The sequence below is a fragment of the Staurois parvus genome, unplaced genomic scaffold (assembly GCF_062004578.1).
Source record: "Staurois parvus isolate SC_StPar_1 unplaced genomic scaffold, SC_StPar_1.0 ptg000058l, whole genome shotgun sequence".
Classification (NCBI taxonomy): domain Eukaryota; kingdom Metazoa; phylum Chordata; class Amphibia; order Anura; family Ranidae; genus Staurois; species Staurois parvus.
The window spans coordinates 3,775,709-3,792,383 of record NW_028317854.1 but is presented as its reverse complement, the minus strand read 5'-3'; positions in this window follow the sequence as shown (position 1 = coordinate 3,792,383).

The following is a 16,675-nucleotide window of genomic DNA, read 5'->3' as shown; positions in this document are numbered from 1 at the left end:
TGAAATTCATTAAGAAATGGATCCTTTTGTTTCCAAAACTGGCAAAAAATAAAAATTTATTGAACAGTGTAATTTGCCGTCTGTTTATATTTTATCTTCAGTTGTTTGGGAAAATTTCAGAATGAATTGGCTGATGGCAAAATCTCAGGCCCTTTTCCTGCTCCCCCCGCCTTTTTGCAATTTTAGGGAAATATACCTAAAAAGGAACTGAGTTTGTATATTCTTATCCATCATCTCTAATTTCCAGTTGGTAAATCGTTGAATGATCAGTTCTCAGAGGATTTGAGTTCAGTTTCTTATGCTTCATTTGACAATGCAGTTTCAGATTATTGCCGATTCATCTGAAATGCATTCAAACTCTTTAGGTTTTCAATTTGAAAGTCAATATTATTTTGACCATAATGCTTACCCATGGGCTGCTCCTTATCATGCTTTTATTTTTAAGCATTTTCAATCTTCTTGGATTGGGTGGTTACTGTTAAGGCAAATTCTCCATTTGTCTTTCATTATCTGGATGATTTTTTGTTCCTTGACCCCACCGAATCCATTGATTGTTTACATTTATTGCAATCCTTTTTAAATTTGCCATAATTTTGGTGTTCCCTTGGCAGATGAAAAAACTGTCATGCTTGGAATTTTTAGGTATTACCATTGATACGGTTGCAATGGAATTTCACCTTTCACCGTAAATTTTTTTGTAAATATCAGAGCTTATACGGTTTATTCTGTCCAGGATGGAAGTAATATTTTCAGAATTACAAAAATGATTAGGCTTTCTGGCCTTTGCCTTTGGGGCACTTATTTTTCATATGACGTTACATGGCAATTGCAGGAATAAAAAATCCTCAGGTTCATGTATTTATTACTGCATGATGATTTACTAGTTTGGAGTAAATTTTTGTTCCACTTCAATGGTACATTGTTATGGCAAGAAAAATTTATTTTGGATTGGGATATTAATTTAGTGACTGATGCAGCAGGTTTATTTGGTTTTCCTGCTATTTGGAAACATCATTGGTGTGCTGATCAGTGGCCTGCATCTTGGGCGGATAAGGGGATTTTGAAGAATATAGTATTATCAGAGTTGTTCCCTTTTGTAGTAGCTATAGAGATCTGAGGTGACAGTTCAACAATAAAAGACTTTTATTTAGTATGGATAATAGGGGTGTTTTATTTGCTGTAAACTGTCTCTCTTCTAAATCTAAACCTGTTATTCAGCTACTTCGATACCTTTTATATAAATGCTTATGTTGGAGCCTCTGGGTTAAATCAAAATATATCCCTGGCAATACAAATTTGTTAGCTGACACTCATTCTTGTTTTCAGATGCAGCTGTTTTTCGAATTGCTGCCAGGAGCAGAAAAATCTGGTACTCTCTGCCCTCTCAGAAGTTGTGGGATCTGATTTAATTACCAATAATATTATTAATTCTTTGGCACCAGCTACATGAGCAGGCTACAGCTCGGCCTGGTTAGGATGGATGTCTTTTCACAATTCTCAGGGCATGTCTTTACAGTCTTTTTCTGAACATGTGCTTCTATTGTGTTTGGACACTTTAATGGCTGCAAGGTATTCTTGGGCTCATATTAACAAACTTTTGTCCGGGATTTCTTTCTTTTTAAAACTGCCTGGTTCTCCTTCTTGTATTAGTTATTTATTGGTTCATTATTCCATGGACCATAGAGTACCTACAGTAAAAATATTCCTATTCCTATTAATATTTCCTTAATTCTGGCAGCTTTTTCCCTGTGTTTTTTCGCAGCTATAAGGATTTCAGAATTATTACTAGAGATGAGCGAATCGAACTTGGCGAAGTGGAATTCGTTTCGAATATTAGGAAAAATTCGATTCGCACCGAATCCGAAAATTAGCAAACTTCGGATGCACGAATCAAATTTTTCCCGATCGGCCGATTTTCATCCCTTCTACAGCCGGCAAAAAGTGTCCCTGCAGAGAGCTCCGCTATTTCTGACAGTTCTCTGACAGTTCCTTCACATTTACAGTGGTTGAAACATTGTATCTATTTGTTTCCATTTAGGATACAGATGTTTTTATTCGGAAACAAATAGATACAATGTTTCAACCGCTGTAAATGTGAAGGAACTGTCAGAGAACTGTCAGAAATAGCGGAGCTCTCTGCAGATACACTTTTTGCTGTACTGGAATTCTTCTTATTTTCATCCTACTTCTTCTTCATCCTCATCCTCATCTTCCTCATCTTCTTCTTCTTCTTATCCTTCTTCTTCTTCTTCTTCTTCTTCATCCTCATCTTCTTCTTCTTATCCTTCTTCTTCTTCTTCTTCTTCTTCTCCTTCTTCTTATCCTTCTTCTTCTTCTTCTTCATCCTCATCTTCTTCTTCATCCTCATCTTCCTCATCTTCTTCTTCTTCTTATCCTTCTTCTTCTTCTTCTTCTTATCCTTCTTCTTCTTATCCTTCTTCTTCTTCTTCTTATCCTGCTTCTTCTTCTTCTTCTTATCCTTCTTCTTCTTCTTCTTCTTCATCATCCTCAACCTCATCTTCTTCTTCTTCTTCTTCTTCTCCTTCTTCTTCTCCTTCTTCTTCTCCTTCTTCTTCTTCTTCATCCTCATCCTCATCTTTTTCTTCTTCTTCTTCATCCTCATCTTCTTCTTCTTCTTATCCTTCTTCTTCTTCTTCTTATCCTTCTTCTTCTTCATCCTCATCCTCATCTTCCTCATCTTCTTCTTCTTCTTATCCTTCTTCTTCTTCTTCTTCTTCTTCTTCTTATCCTTCTTCTTCTTCTTCTTATCCTTCTTCTTCTTCTTCTTCTTCTTCATCTTCTTCTTCATCGTCTTCATCTTCTTCTTCTTCTTCATCATCTTCTTCTTCATCATCTTCTTCTTCATCATCATCTTCTTCTTCATCATCATCTTCTTCATCATCATCTTCTTCATCATCTTCTTCTTCATCTTCTTCTTCTTCATCTTCTTCTTCTTCTTCATCTTCTTCTTCTTCTTCTTCATCTTCTTCTTCTTTTTCATCTTCTTCTTCATCTTCTTCTTCTTCTTCATCTTCTTCTTCATCTTCTTCGTCGTGCCCCGTGACTGCCCAAATGAGTGAAGTGTGTGGTGATTCTAAGATCGACGGCACTCATCTGCATGTCATACTGACTGACAGTATTATTTCTCTTCCCTAGCAGACTCCAAGGGCATTTAAATTAAAGGTACAGTGTTCTGCACTAATATAAAGTCTCTCTGAAGCCTAGAAACCCTTTTAATAAGTTAAATTTGCAGCGAATAAATTTGCATCGAATCAAATTTATTCCGCAAATTCGGCGAATCAGCCGAATCGAATTTTTGAATAATTCGCTCATCTCTAATTATTACCAATCAACTAATCTGGTAAGTTAGGCTTATGGATGGGAGGCATTTTTATGGGAAGATTGTATGTGAAGATTTTCCTCTGGTGGACTAAAACTGGGGTTGTTGGATTACATTACGTACTTGCTCGGTTGCTGACATTTGCCCAGTACTTTTATTATCTTCGTTTTTATATCTTCAGCCTTTAGAGGAATATTGTCTTTTTATTCATGTCAGTTTTCGCCCCCTTACCATATATCCATTTCAGATGGTTCTCCAAAGGTGTTTACGTTCATTGAGGTTGGAAAAAATGGCCATCTCTCCCTATTCCTTCTGAATTGGAGCTGTCACAAAAGCAGCAAGGATGGGTTTGGATGTGTCTGCTATCAAACCTTTAGGTAGCTGGAAATCCAACGTGGGATAATTTGGGATGATCTGATGTCAGCAATGAGTAGCCTGGCGTCTGCCTGGCCTTCTACAGGATTTTGTACTCATTCGTCTAGGGGGTAATGAACTTGGCAACAGAAAAACCCTCGAGTTGGTTTTTCAGACGCGTAATGATATTCAGTTACATGCCTTGTTTGCTGGTGCTGTCATCATATTTTCTGAAATTGTCCATTCTTTGATATGGTTTCCTATAGGTTTTTTGAACAAATTAGAAAACGGGTTAGCTAATTATTAGAAAAGCACATGTCTCAGGGTTGTGGGTTTTTTTTCGTCATGTTGACTTAGAAGGAGATGCCCCAGACCTGTATTGGAAGGATGGCATTCACCTTTCAGGTATTGGCCTGGACATTTTTAATCTTGATCTGCAAGCATGCATTGAGAAGGCCAAGGTTTGGGGGTAGACAGGATGGCTATTTAGCCACCCTGTCTATTTAGGGGACAGTTATTAAAATTGATATGTTAATACATACGGTTTGAGCTACAATAGCTGATTGTTATGTATAAAAAATTAAGTAGTTCTGAAATATAGTAGTTATTACATTTAATTTGAAAATGTATATTGTATAGGTCGCGCTTGTTGGAGCCCAACCTCTGTAGCTGTAAGATAAAGGTGCCAGATGGATATCAGGGATGGATGGATGGGAGCAGTAACACTTAGGCAGCTCTTCTTAGAGTGGAAGCAAGGCTCTAATGCAGTAAAAAGAAAAAGAGAGGAAGGCGCCTCTAAGTGCAGTATTGACAATTTATTCAGTAAACAATGGAAAATTGGCACTTACAAGATAAACGGTTAAAAAGGCTCATCATGTGGTAATTAGATCCAGGTGGGACATCCAGCCATCCAGCAGCAGTCTATGCCTATAGGATCAGGAAGTAGAGACCAGGATGTGCCTGTGCATCAAAAATGAAGCTTGGAGAGCAGAGTCAGATGTAGCAGGTGAAGGGGGCGGTAATGCATTTCGGAGCACGCTCAATAGGCTCTGAAGTCTGAAGAAGGAGCCTATTGACCATGCTCCGAAATGCATTACCGCCCTCTTCACCTGCTACATCTGACTCTGCTCTCCAAGCTTCATTTTTGATGCACAGGCACATCCTGGTCTCTACTTCCTGATCCTATAGGCATAGACTGCTGCTGGATGGCTGGATGTCCCACCTGGATCTAATTACCACATGATGAGCCTTTTTAACTGTTTATCTTGTCAGTGCAAATTTTCCATTGTTTACTGAATAAATTGTCAATACTGCGCTTAGAGGCGCCTTCCTCTCTTTTTCTTATTATATTTAATTTGTCAATGGTAAACCAATAATAAAGTCCGTAGCCAATGTTAATCCACAGTATTAGTTTGACTTTATTTATGCATATCTGTCAAGAGTATATAATAGTATAATGCTTGCAATCCCATTACTAAATCTGATACACACAGAATCTGGTGCAGCTGTACATAGTAACCAACCAGCTTCCAGGTTTTATTGTCAAAGCCTAATTAATCAAGCTGAAGTTAGAAGCTATTTGGCTACTATGAACAGCTGCACCAGATTCTGTGTGTACCAGTTTTAGTAAATCTCCCCCATGTTTATGTAGGAATGGGACAATATTTTGTTCCTCCCAGATGTTAAATTCATGTGTGATAATAACAGGTTAATTCAATTGATTGGTAGTCCATGACCATTTTGATGACATTTTTAAGGTAGACTTGAACAAAGGGTTAGCTTTCTGTCTAATTTCATTCTGAACAGAGGCATATATGAAAGAGTTTCAGTTGTAAAAAATGATTTCTGAGGCTTAGCTTTGTATGTCTGTAAAACTTTTGTCTGTAGCCTAGTAATTAAAGAGACCTTATCACCGGATAAAACCCTTTTTTAGATGCTTTTGTTAAAACAAGCATAACAGATACACAAGTGCTTTTTTGCAAATTTTTTAATTGGTTGCTTTTTCCTTTATTTTTTTAAGGTTTGCAAAATGGATAGGAATCTGACACTTCTGGGAATGCTCTCCTCACAGCTGTTACACTGCACAAAAGTGTTTTCTGCTTTTCTGCATCATCAGTATGCCACTTTGCAAGGAGCTGTGACCACTACCACAGGCAACGTTTAGTCCCCTAATATGTCTGTCTATATAAAGCTGTTGTGACCCCCCCACTACCACCACCACCACCCACCACAAAATGTGCACACTGAGAATGGTTTCTCTAAAGGTCCCCTTTTATGGAAATGTGCACTGTGTATACAGCATGTTGGCTTAGGATAAAAGCCATACTTCTTTAAGCCCTTGTTAGTGCAATATGGCCACTCACTCAGTTCCTCTAGGCACTGCTTCTTTTTGCACTGCCCAGGGTTACCCTGGGTCCTGCACAGGGGCAGACTGACCATTCCAGCACTTGGGCACTGCTCGAGGACCCAGGGTCAGTAGGGGGCCCCATGAAATGCCCCTGGTACCTTTTATAGGCTTTTTTGGGTGTGCTTTGAGTATGGGCAAGGACACAGGGGCCCCATGATCCCCTATTGCCCAGGGGTCCCATGAGTTATCAGTCTGCTCCTGGTCTTGCACAATCCTGGCTAGTCCAGTGCTATTCCCAATTAACCCAAGGAGTCTAGGAATGGTAGAGAACACACAGCAGAGAGGTCCCATGATGTCACTACACATCTTTGAGTCCATGTGAAGCCTGATTGGCAGACCAAAATTTGTGCAGTTATGCTGGGACAAGTGCACTGAACAAGATGATTGGGTACTCACATCAAGGGTGGGGGGGCACAGAGGGTGTAGAGGGGGCACAGTTTAGTATCTTTGTCCTGCGCACTAGATGACTTTGTCCAGTTACTGCCCTTTCTAAAACGCGTTTATTGTTAGATTCAGTGCTGTAGTAGTCATTTTTATTACTGTAAATCTCTGTGCAACTGTGCCAACTTTGGACTCTGTTAACATTAATGGTACACTAAAAACCCAACTTCTTTAGTAATGTCTCAAATTATTTTCTGACAATTACAATGACCTGGTGAAAAAAGTATTTTTTTGTACACTGTCTACTTACTGCAACTGAAGTTTGGAGCATTTTTCTATGAAATATTACAGATGCACAATGATTGCTCTACTTTATCCTGAATTGACTATTACTTCTAGAAAAAGCTCAGCATAGAACAAAGCTAAGATCTTAAATGTCTAAGGATGATGAATGTCCTGGGGATAGCATGTACTCAGCAGAAATCACATTAACAATAACGTAAGTGATGAGTTCAGGGTGATAATAGTTTTTTTTGTACCATCATATGAATAGTAAAAGATAGATAGTTTTCCTTTTTTTTTTTTGTAACATACAAGCCAATGCCTAGAATCCACAAATCAAGGTAACTGTTTTATTAACCACTTGCACTCCAGAGGATTTACCCCCCTTCCTGACCAGGCCATTTTTTGCGATATGGCACTGTGTTACTTTAACTGACAATTGTGCGGTCATGCAAAACTGTACCCAAATTAAATTTATGTCCTTTTTCCCCCACAAATAGAGCTTTCTTTCAGTGGTATTTGATCGCCTCTGCAGTTTTTATGTTTTGCACTATAAACAAAAAAAGACTGACCATTTTGAAAAAAGAAAACCAATCTTTTTAACTTTTTGCTATAAAACATATCCAGTAAAAAAATTTTAAAAATCTAATTTCATCATAAATTTAGGCCAAAATATATTCTGCTACATGTCTTTGCTAAAAAAAAACCCAATACATGTAAATTATTTGGTTTGCATGAAAGTTATCTACAAATGGGGGTATATATACTAGAATTTTTATTTATTATTTTTTTATACTAGCAATGGCGGGCAATCAGAGACTGATAGTGGGACTGTGGAACTCCAGCAGGCATTCTGACACTGGAGGGGGGAGTTGACTAACTTCCACTGACATCCCCAGTGACACTAATACAGTGATCAGTGCTAATAAAAAGCACTGACACTGTACTAATGGCACTGGGCAGGAAGGGGTTAACATCTGAGACGATCAAAGGGTTAACTGTGTGCTTTTTTACTATGTGTGCTGTGTGTGTTTTACTAGGGAAACATACTGCTTTGTATTGCTCTGCTATGCAGAGCAATACAAAGCAGCATGTTGGTGCTGACAGGGGAGAGATCTGTGTTGTTTATACACAGACCTCTCCCCCTTCACTGTTCCTCAGTGATCGCCAGGTACGCATAGAAGTATATGCCACATAGGTGGCGGTGGGGAATCTCCACCCGGGACCCGGTGATCAAAAGCTGTAGCCGCCAATGGCTGCGTGTGGGCCCTCTACGCGGACATGCAAAATTACGTATATATACATGATTTTGCGCAGCCCTGCTGCCTTGTAGCAGTAGTTCTGCTATAGGCCGGAAGTGGGTAATAAGGTTTTGAATGCATACAATTGTTAGATTTGAGCAACCTATTTTAAGTATGCATAAAAGAAAGTTGGGTTTATTTTTTTTAAAGTGTAAATCATAATATTCAAAGCTAATCTGAACAAGTATATTTAGTCAAAAAATGACTTGGAAAACATTATTACAATATTGTTAATATATTATTATTATTATTGTAATATATATCAATATGGTAAACAAGTTGTAAATATCTGTAAAGATATTGCATGTGAGGGAGTCTGTCTTACTAAACGACTGTAACACTACAGGTAAAAAATGTGAACTGATACATACAGTATATCCTTAGATATTCCTAGATTGGATTACTTTCATGGTGTTTCAGAAATTGAAAAAAAAAAACCAAAAAACCTGCAACACTGGGAAGTTCCCATCATGCAAGCCACTGCTATTGTGCTGGCAAAAGTAAATCAGAGACCTTGAAGAACACTGCAAAATGTTCAGCAGTCACTGTTATCTTTAAAGATCAAGATGGCTCAAATCTATGCATTTATATTGGGTGGACTTGTGTGCTGCTGTGTGTAATCTTTACTAAATTTAAAAGAAATAATATGTGAGACTGCTGCAACGACTAAATAAGTGTAATCACACATTTTGAAACATATAATTAATATGTGCTAAAATGGTGCGCTGTCAATTTAAATTCACATAAATGACCAAACAACATGAATGTTAACAATGTGTTGCCTCAAGCTACAGGCTACAATTAATCAGTATTAGAATCAAATATCAGCCAGTGCATCCAAAAACATTATCAATAAAAAACATTTACATACAAATAATTAAACAAAACATCCAACAGTGCACAACGTCACTTTCCACCCATGAGAATTGTCATTAACCAATAAATCTTATGTCAAAGCTATGCAAATAATGACTTTGTGAAATAAATGTGTGACTTACATTAATGATGAAAATACCATGCTTCAGTGCCACATTCTCCAATCCACCAATATGTTCAGTGCCTGCTCACCTTAATATTTTACCTATAGATTGTTATATATTTTTTGTGAATCCCCCTTCCATCTATTAGTGGCCACTTCATGTGTAGTGGCCTTTTACAGGACCAGTCCTTGCTGCCTCCACTCCCTGTATAGCTTAAATGAAGAATGGGAGAAGTCTTATAGTGCAACACAGTACAGTTTAAGATATGTATTATATAAGTATAATTGCACTCACAAATAAAATAAAACATTGAGCAGTTTATTTTGATACACAATATGGAGTTCTTATTCTCACTTCTGGTTTACATGTCAACCAAAAATTATATCACCAGCTCCATCTGACGCATTGCATCACTGGTCACGTGACTTTCTCAGGGTAGCTTCATGTGATCAGTGATGCAATGCATCAGGTGAAACCTGTGACGGGTTTTCCTTTGACGCGTAAAGTGCAGTGAGGATCTCCATGTTGCATACCAAAATACACTGCTTAATATCTGTTTGAGCGCAATTATACTTATATAATACATATTTTAAACTGAAGTACTCTGTTGTGGTATGAGACTTCTCCCATTCTTCATTTGAGCCATATGGTGCGGACTTAAAAGTAAATCCCACTGAAGTTGATGGGGAAAAAGGATCTTGAAAGTCAAGTCAATGCCAATATGCAAGGGACTGTAAAAAAAAAAAGGATGGGGAACTGAGCATTGTCATGGGGGGCATGTACCAATGCAAAAAAATTCCCACAGCGGATGGGAGACCAGCTTTTATCTCAACTCTAAGGGTGACATGTGAAAACAAATCTTTTAAATTGCAAACTTGGGAAATGCCTTTATTTTGCATGTGTACTTCATTTATGTTGTTACCTTACTGACTGGCTTAAATACAGCAGCAATACCCCAATTAGGCTCATTATAACTTTTACTAATTTTACACTTTCTTACAATTTAATGGTATAGAGCTCTTTTCACTGTACCACATTTCATTGTCTAATAAGTTTAATAAAATGTAAAATCAGAGTACACAAATTGCTTCAAAACCACAATCCTACATTTCCTGAACCCCCTCCCATCCTCATATCCCCAAATCCACAATTATTCCTAAAATAATCAAAATATAGACCTGAGGTACTGTAGATTAAAAAAAGGCCCACAGTATTTAATATCCAGCTATTCTATTATTGTAAACCAAAACAATTTGTGATATGGTGTTTAACTACATTCATGTGATATGGTGTTTTACTACATCAGAAATGGCGGGACAAAAGACTATACTATATAAATTACCTTGCTGCATATTGGTGTAAACAACCTTCAACAAACCTGCAAAATAGGTATGATTCATATACACTTGGCTGCAAAACTGATTACTAACAAATGGAGACTTTTCCACCTTTTCCACCATCTCCGGTCATTAGTGGTTTAGGAAACACAGATGATGTGTGGAGAACAGGTTCTCTGCTGATCATCTCAGCACACAGATGGCCAGTGTATGAAGGAGCGATGTCAGCCCTTCACTGGCGATCTGTGTTCTCCCTCCAGATTCTCCAGTCCAGAGCTGGAGAATCGGGGGAACCACAAATGAAGCAGAGGTAATTTACCTCTGCTTTGTAAACAGTATTTGACTGATCTCTTATTGTAATCTCGTGAGATTATAGTATCAACAGCCATTTTCCAGCATTCAAAGCGTTTGTAGATCGCTTCTCTCCTCATTTGGAGAAGCAATCTACACCGCTTCATAAAAAGGCATTCAGAGGAGAACTTTCTCCTCTGAGAATGCCAGAGAACTGAGCAGCGGTCATTTACCGCTGCATGATAAAAGGACACCATAGTTAGAGACCTTAAAGTGGAACTATACTGTTTCTGAATACCGCAAGCCAAAAAATGCTGTTTAATTTATTTTTAATATTCAAAGCAAACTCACCCACTCATCCTGATCTCCATGCTTTATTGTGCTGAGAAATAACTTTAAAAAACACCCCATAGCATTTCTGGCTGTGGCCATCTTTTGTAAGGGCAGGCGATTCATGTAGCATTTACTTCCTGGAATTCATCTACCCTTAGTTGAGGCACGAATGCAGGACAGTGTGATTAGGTAAGAAAACCCCTCCTGAAAAATCCTGGGATGTATGACATCAGTTGCCTAGGCCTGGAAACCAGGAAGTAACTGAATAAATGTAAAAAAAAACTGTAAATATGATATACTTTCCTATCCATTTACTAAAACACCATAAGGATTAAACATTGTCAATGTTGCTTGAGAGAGTCAAATTCCATTTTAATAACCAATGCTCAATGGAAAAAATGATAGCTGACCCACCCTTGGAGCACTCAGCAACTATGCACATCTCACCTAGATTAGAAGGATGGTAGTGCTGTTAGACATGTGCAATTTATTTAATTTTGATTCTTTTTTGGATGGGAATTTTGTTTTTGGAGATTTGGATGTATCCGAATTGCTCAATGGACATAGAAATGAATAACAATGCATACGAAAAAAAGTTATAACATCAAAAAACAAATGTAGAGTGTAAACAAAACAAGTGCAGGCTAAAAAAAAATGTCTTACAGGACTGAGAATTGTGCTCTGTAGTCACTTTTTCAGCAGTTGTTTTATTTTTCTGGGTCACAATCCTGCTCAATGTCCTTTTCTCTCTTTTGGTCAGTTGACCATATCAACCATGCTTACACTTGTTAGATGACGTTTTCCTGGAAACTTTATATGCTGTCCTAACCTTTGATACTGTACCTCGCAGCACAGCAAATAAATTGGTAACTTCAGTCACAGAGGCACCAGCTAAGCAGGCATTAACAATTTGCCTAGTTGAAGCTCAGTAAGCTCTGACATGACTCCGGATTACTAGCAGTGTATGCAGTGAATGGCAAAAGTGAGGCTTCCCACCTGCTAGCTAGGTGTCTCATTATACAGTGGAAGCAAAAGAATGTTACATCACTTCCACTTTCAACACAAAACATGTCCTCACTTTTCCATCTACTCCTCAAGGGTGCATGGAAGCATTTTTATGTTGGGTTTGATGTGTCCTTTATTCCTCCTTCTCCTCCTCAAGGGCTCACAGCAGCCATTTTTTAAACTGCTGCTAATGCCTCCTTTTCACCCTCCTCTGATTCTTTGAGTACTGCCAAACCTCTGCTTTGGCTTCAAAACATGAATTTTTTAACCTTCTTATCAAAAGTGCAGAACTGCTTTAACCCTCTTTGCATCCCTTTTCAGCTGATTTCATCATATCTCTGTTACCTGGCTATGAGGTTCCAGCAGTAGTGCTGCTGTGGAAGTGGAAGGAAAAAAAAATCCCCAAATCTACCCCATGCCCAGCACCTTCATATCAGCTTTGCCAAATTTGCTCCTGTTTACACATATTTTTTGCCCTATGCCACACCACAGTGTTAAATACTCAGCCGCCATTATTTTGCCCAGAAGAAAGGCAGGAAGCAGAGGAGGAATATGAGAAGAACGAGGAGAGTTGGGGTGATGGCAGTGAGGAAGAGAAGTGTTGGGGTGCTGGCAGTGAGAAGGAATAGGGCGGTTACGGTTCTGATGATGAAGGAGTGTTGTGATGCTGCCAGTGAGAAAAAGTGTTAGGGTGCTGGTGGTGAGAAGGAGGAAACTGCTGGTAAGCTTTAAGGGGGACATTTCCTCCTACCCATGTATAAGAGGAAACTCTGGGGGATCCATTGCCACCATTGCAAAGGTAGCCCAACATGCCCCTTTTTGAGAATGTGATCAACAACAGCTTTTTGCCAAATCTCCTGTTGGTGGAATGAACCCCACACTGGAGGCACTGCAGAGGGAAATCCTATGGACAACTGATCCGCAACACAGCTGGAAGGGCAGGGAGCAAATGGAGCTAAAAAATCCTATGGGCAGGAGAATTGCCAAGCTGCAGCAAAAATTAAGTGCACGATCTTATGGTGATAGGCTGCCTTCCTTTCCCTTTAGCGTTTGTCGGGACTGATACAGGCAATTCAAACTTAAGCAAATTTTGTTAAAGTAAATGTTAACCCAACCACTAAGATATCACATAATATTAAATATCATAACAGCTGGAGATACTGATATAAAAGTACTTGTTTTGGCACTCTCTTATAACTCTTATGACAATGCTCCAGCCCTGTCTTCCACAATATCCTACCTGTAAATCGCCCTGTTACATGCCTTCCCAAAGAAAAAAATATGCTTCTGTATTAATACACATTGACCTGGCATAGTGCACATTTTCACAAAAAAGGCTTTACAAAAATTGCAGGCAGCAACAATTAGGAAATATGCCTTGTGAAAACAAAATGCAGCCAGCTAGCAGTGAAGTGCATGTAGACCCAAAGCTTATTCCTGCTGGTAATAATGTCACAGAGAATAAGCTGGTTCTTACTACAGAACATGCTAGGACATGCAGTACAGGGGGGAAAGGAAAATTTGTGGATGAATTGGTATCATGTCTGGTGATCGGCTTTGATTACACTTGGAAGAAATTTTATCTGACAAACGAAAATAGCGGGTGGAGTCGCTGTATGTAGATAAACCCTATCCTTACCCCTTTGGGAGTTACACCTGGTAACAATGAGTTAAACACTCTGAATGCATAGAAACCACTATAAAAACATCTACAGTACTTTGCAGTGCTACCACAGAAATACAGAACAAAACAAAAATAAATATAAAATCAACTCTCTCTCTCTCTCTCTCTCTCTCTCTCTCTCTCCCTCTCTCTCTCTTTCACTCTCTCTCTGTATATATATATATATATATATATATATATATATATAACAAAAGTATACCTGCTAAAAACAAGCTCTACTCAAACACCGTAGAGGATCGCAGCTATTCTCTGGTCATTCACAGTTTATGACACTCAGTAGATCAGTGGAGAACATGTTCAGCCCTTCAAGAGAATTGAGCAGCGATCATTTATCACTGGTTCATAAACGGACACCTTAGAATGGTTTATTTAAAAATTTTACAAAGTTTAAAATGTGGCTAAATGTTTAAGAAGGATTGGAAGTAAAATATGGGGGTCTGAAAGAAAAAGTAATATGTCATCCACAAAAGCAGCCATTTTATATTGTTTTTCCCATATGAAAAGTCCCTTAATATTGGTGCTGGCCCTCAATCTGTTTAACAATGGTTCCAGCATCAGTACAAAGATAAGAGGAGACAAGGGACATCTCTTATATGTACCATTGGTTATCTGAAGGCATTGAACAGGTGGCTGTTAACCTTAACCCTCACTGAGAGGGTAGGATAAAGTGGGATAAAGTGGGCTTTTCGTAAAGGGTTGTGCAAAGCAGACTGCCAGGGTTAAAAAAAAAAGGCATACCAATCTGGCAGGTCTATTTGTGGGAGATTTAGCTGGTCACAAAAATCCCAATGATCTTCAGGGGTGCGGAGCAGAGCTGTTCTCCCTCTTGTGGAAGCAGATAAGCAGGAAGGGAACTTCCACCTGTATGGGGTATTCCGTGCCCCGAATGCATCTAGTAAGTGCTTGCCTATTCTGAAGAGTAATGTGCGACAAATACTTGAACAATTTGATCTCATTATCATGATAAAGAAAATTACGTCTCTCGCTGGCCTTACGCAATATTTCTTCCTTCAGAGGAAAATGAACGAGACAGTAAATAACATCCCTAGGTGGTTCAGCATCTCTTGGTCTGGGGCATATAGCATGGTGAATCCATTCCATTTTGATTGGAGTGTCTGCAGGTCTTGCTAGCAGGTAATTGAAGATGGAGCACACAGATTTCTGCAGGGCGGGCTGTTCAATAGATTCCAGGACCCCTGTAGCTTGATTTTGTGCCTCCGATCTCTGTTGTCTAGATTTTTTATATGTCTGTGCATTTCCAGAAGCTGAGCCAGCTGAGAATTGTAGGTCAGCTGCACTTCTCTAAAGGCGTTGGCATAGTTTCCCGCCACTCGTTCCACCTACCCCAACCTGGTGGCAATGGTCTGTATGTCATTGTGAAAATCTGCTATCAGTGCCGCCAAAGTGTCCTTTATGTCCACAGCCAGCGCCTGAAGATCTGCAAGGCTGGGGAGCAGGGTTGTAGGTGTATAGGTGCCAATTCCCCCATCTACTTGTGGATCCAAGTCACTAACGGGAGCACTGCATGGAGGCCTGGGAGGCCACATGGTCATCTGCACGCTGTGTCTGGAAAAGAGTGGGAATGTTTCGGCTGAGTTGAGTGGCACTCTCTAACAGTGTCTGGGGAGTTGAGGTGCTTCTTCCCACCTTGCCCATGCTTGTCTGCAGGAGAGGGTATGCCTTAGAAGGCAAGTTAAGGGTCTCTATGCGCCAGAGCTCTCAACTTAAAAGGCCATCTTGGAGGAAGATCAAACCATGCCTTTAGTACTGTATATTTGTTGTATGTTACATTTTTAGTAGTGAGCCACTGATTTTATATTATTTATTTTTTAAGCATGGGAACATATGATAGTGTCAGCAGGCTGCTTCATAATAAGTTATATAAGGGAGAGGTAGCATGGAAGCCCATTTATAGCAGTAAGTAACCATAACTCACAAAGATGTATATATTTTTTTAAAGTGAAAAATACAAAAGAAGATACTAAAATGTATAGAAATGGGGGAAATAGGGAAAATACAAATATAGAACCATCCTTACACCAAAGTAGTTGGAGGTACCAAACATTGCATTTCCTGACAGAAATTAAATGTAAAGTTGTAGACCTGCACATACTGTGGAATGACAATGCTACTTTATTTAGCACAGGATTTAAAAAAAAGTGTACTTCCTTCCTTCCTTATATGTTTCAGCCTTGTGTGGGCCTTAGCCCTAGCTATGACTAAGGCCTAAATAGGGCTGAAACATGTGAGGAAGACACTTGATCTTTCAATCCTGTGCAAAGTAACCCTAGGTTCACACCTAAGCGTTTTCTGCAGCGTTTTGTGTTTTGCACAAACTCAGTACAGTCCATTTAACATGATTTCCTATGGGACAGATTCACATCTCTGCATTTTTTGGAAAGGGTCAGGGACTTCTTTGATTCTATAGACTTCAATAAAAATGTTGCAGAAAAGCATGTATTCCGTTTTTGTTGCATTTTTGCTGTGTTTTGCAGTTTAAATCTACCTAGAAACAAGGAAAAAAAAAAGAAAAAAAAAAAGCAAACCACGTCAAAAACATGGAAAACATAGTAAAAAATGCAAGTGCAAGAACGCAAAACAAAATGCAAAACACAATGCAGAAATGGCTCAAATGCAACCTGCATAGGTGGGAACCTAGACTAAAACAATGTTGTCATTCCACCAGCATGTGAAGGTCTACAACTTCCTATTGCCAGTGTGGCTGTCAGGAGCCTTCTGAGCACCGCACACTTGCACTGGACCTACATGGACTTTCAGGTTGAGCAGTGACTATTATTTAGAAATCAAATATACATCATATCACATCGTGCATCATGTCCCTCCAGTTGTTGCGGAACTACAAGTTCCATCATGCCTCTGCCTTTGGGAGTCATGCATTTAACTGCCAGCCTTGCAATGCCTCATGGGACTTGTAGTTCTACAACAGCTGGATGGCCACAGGTCGAGCACTCATGTCCTA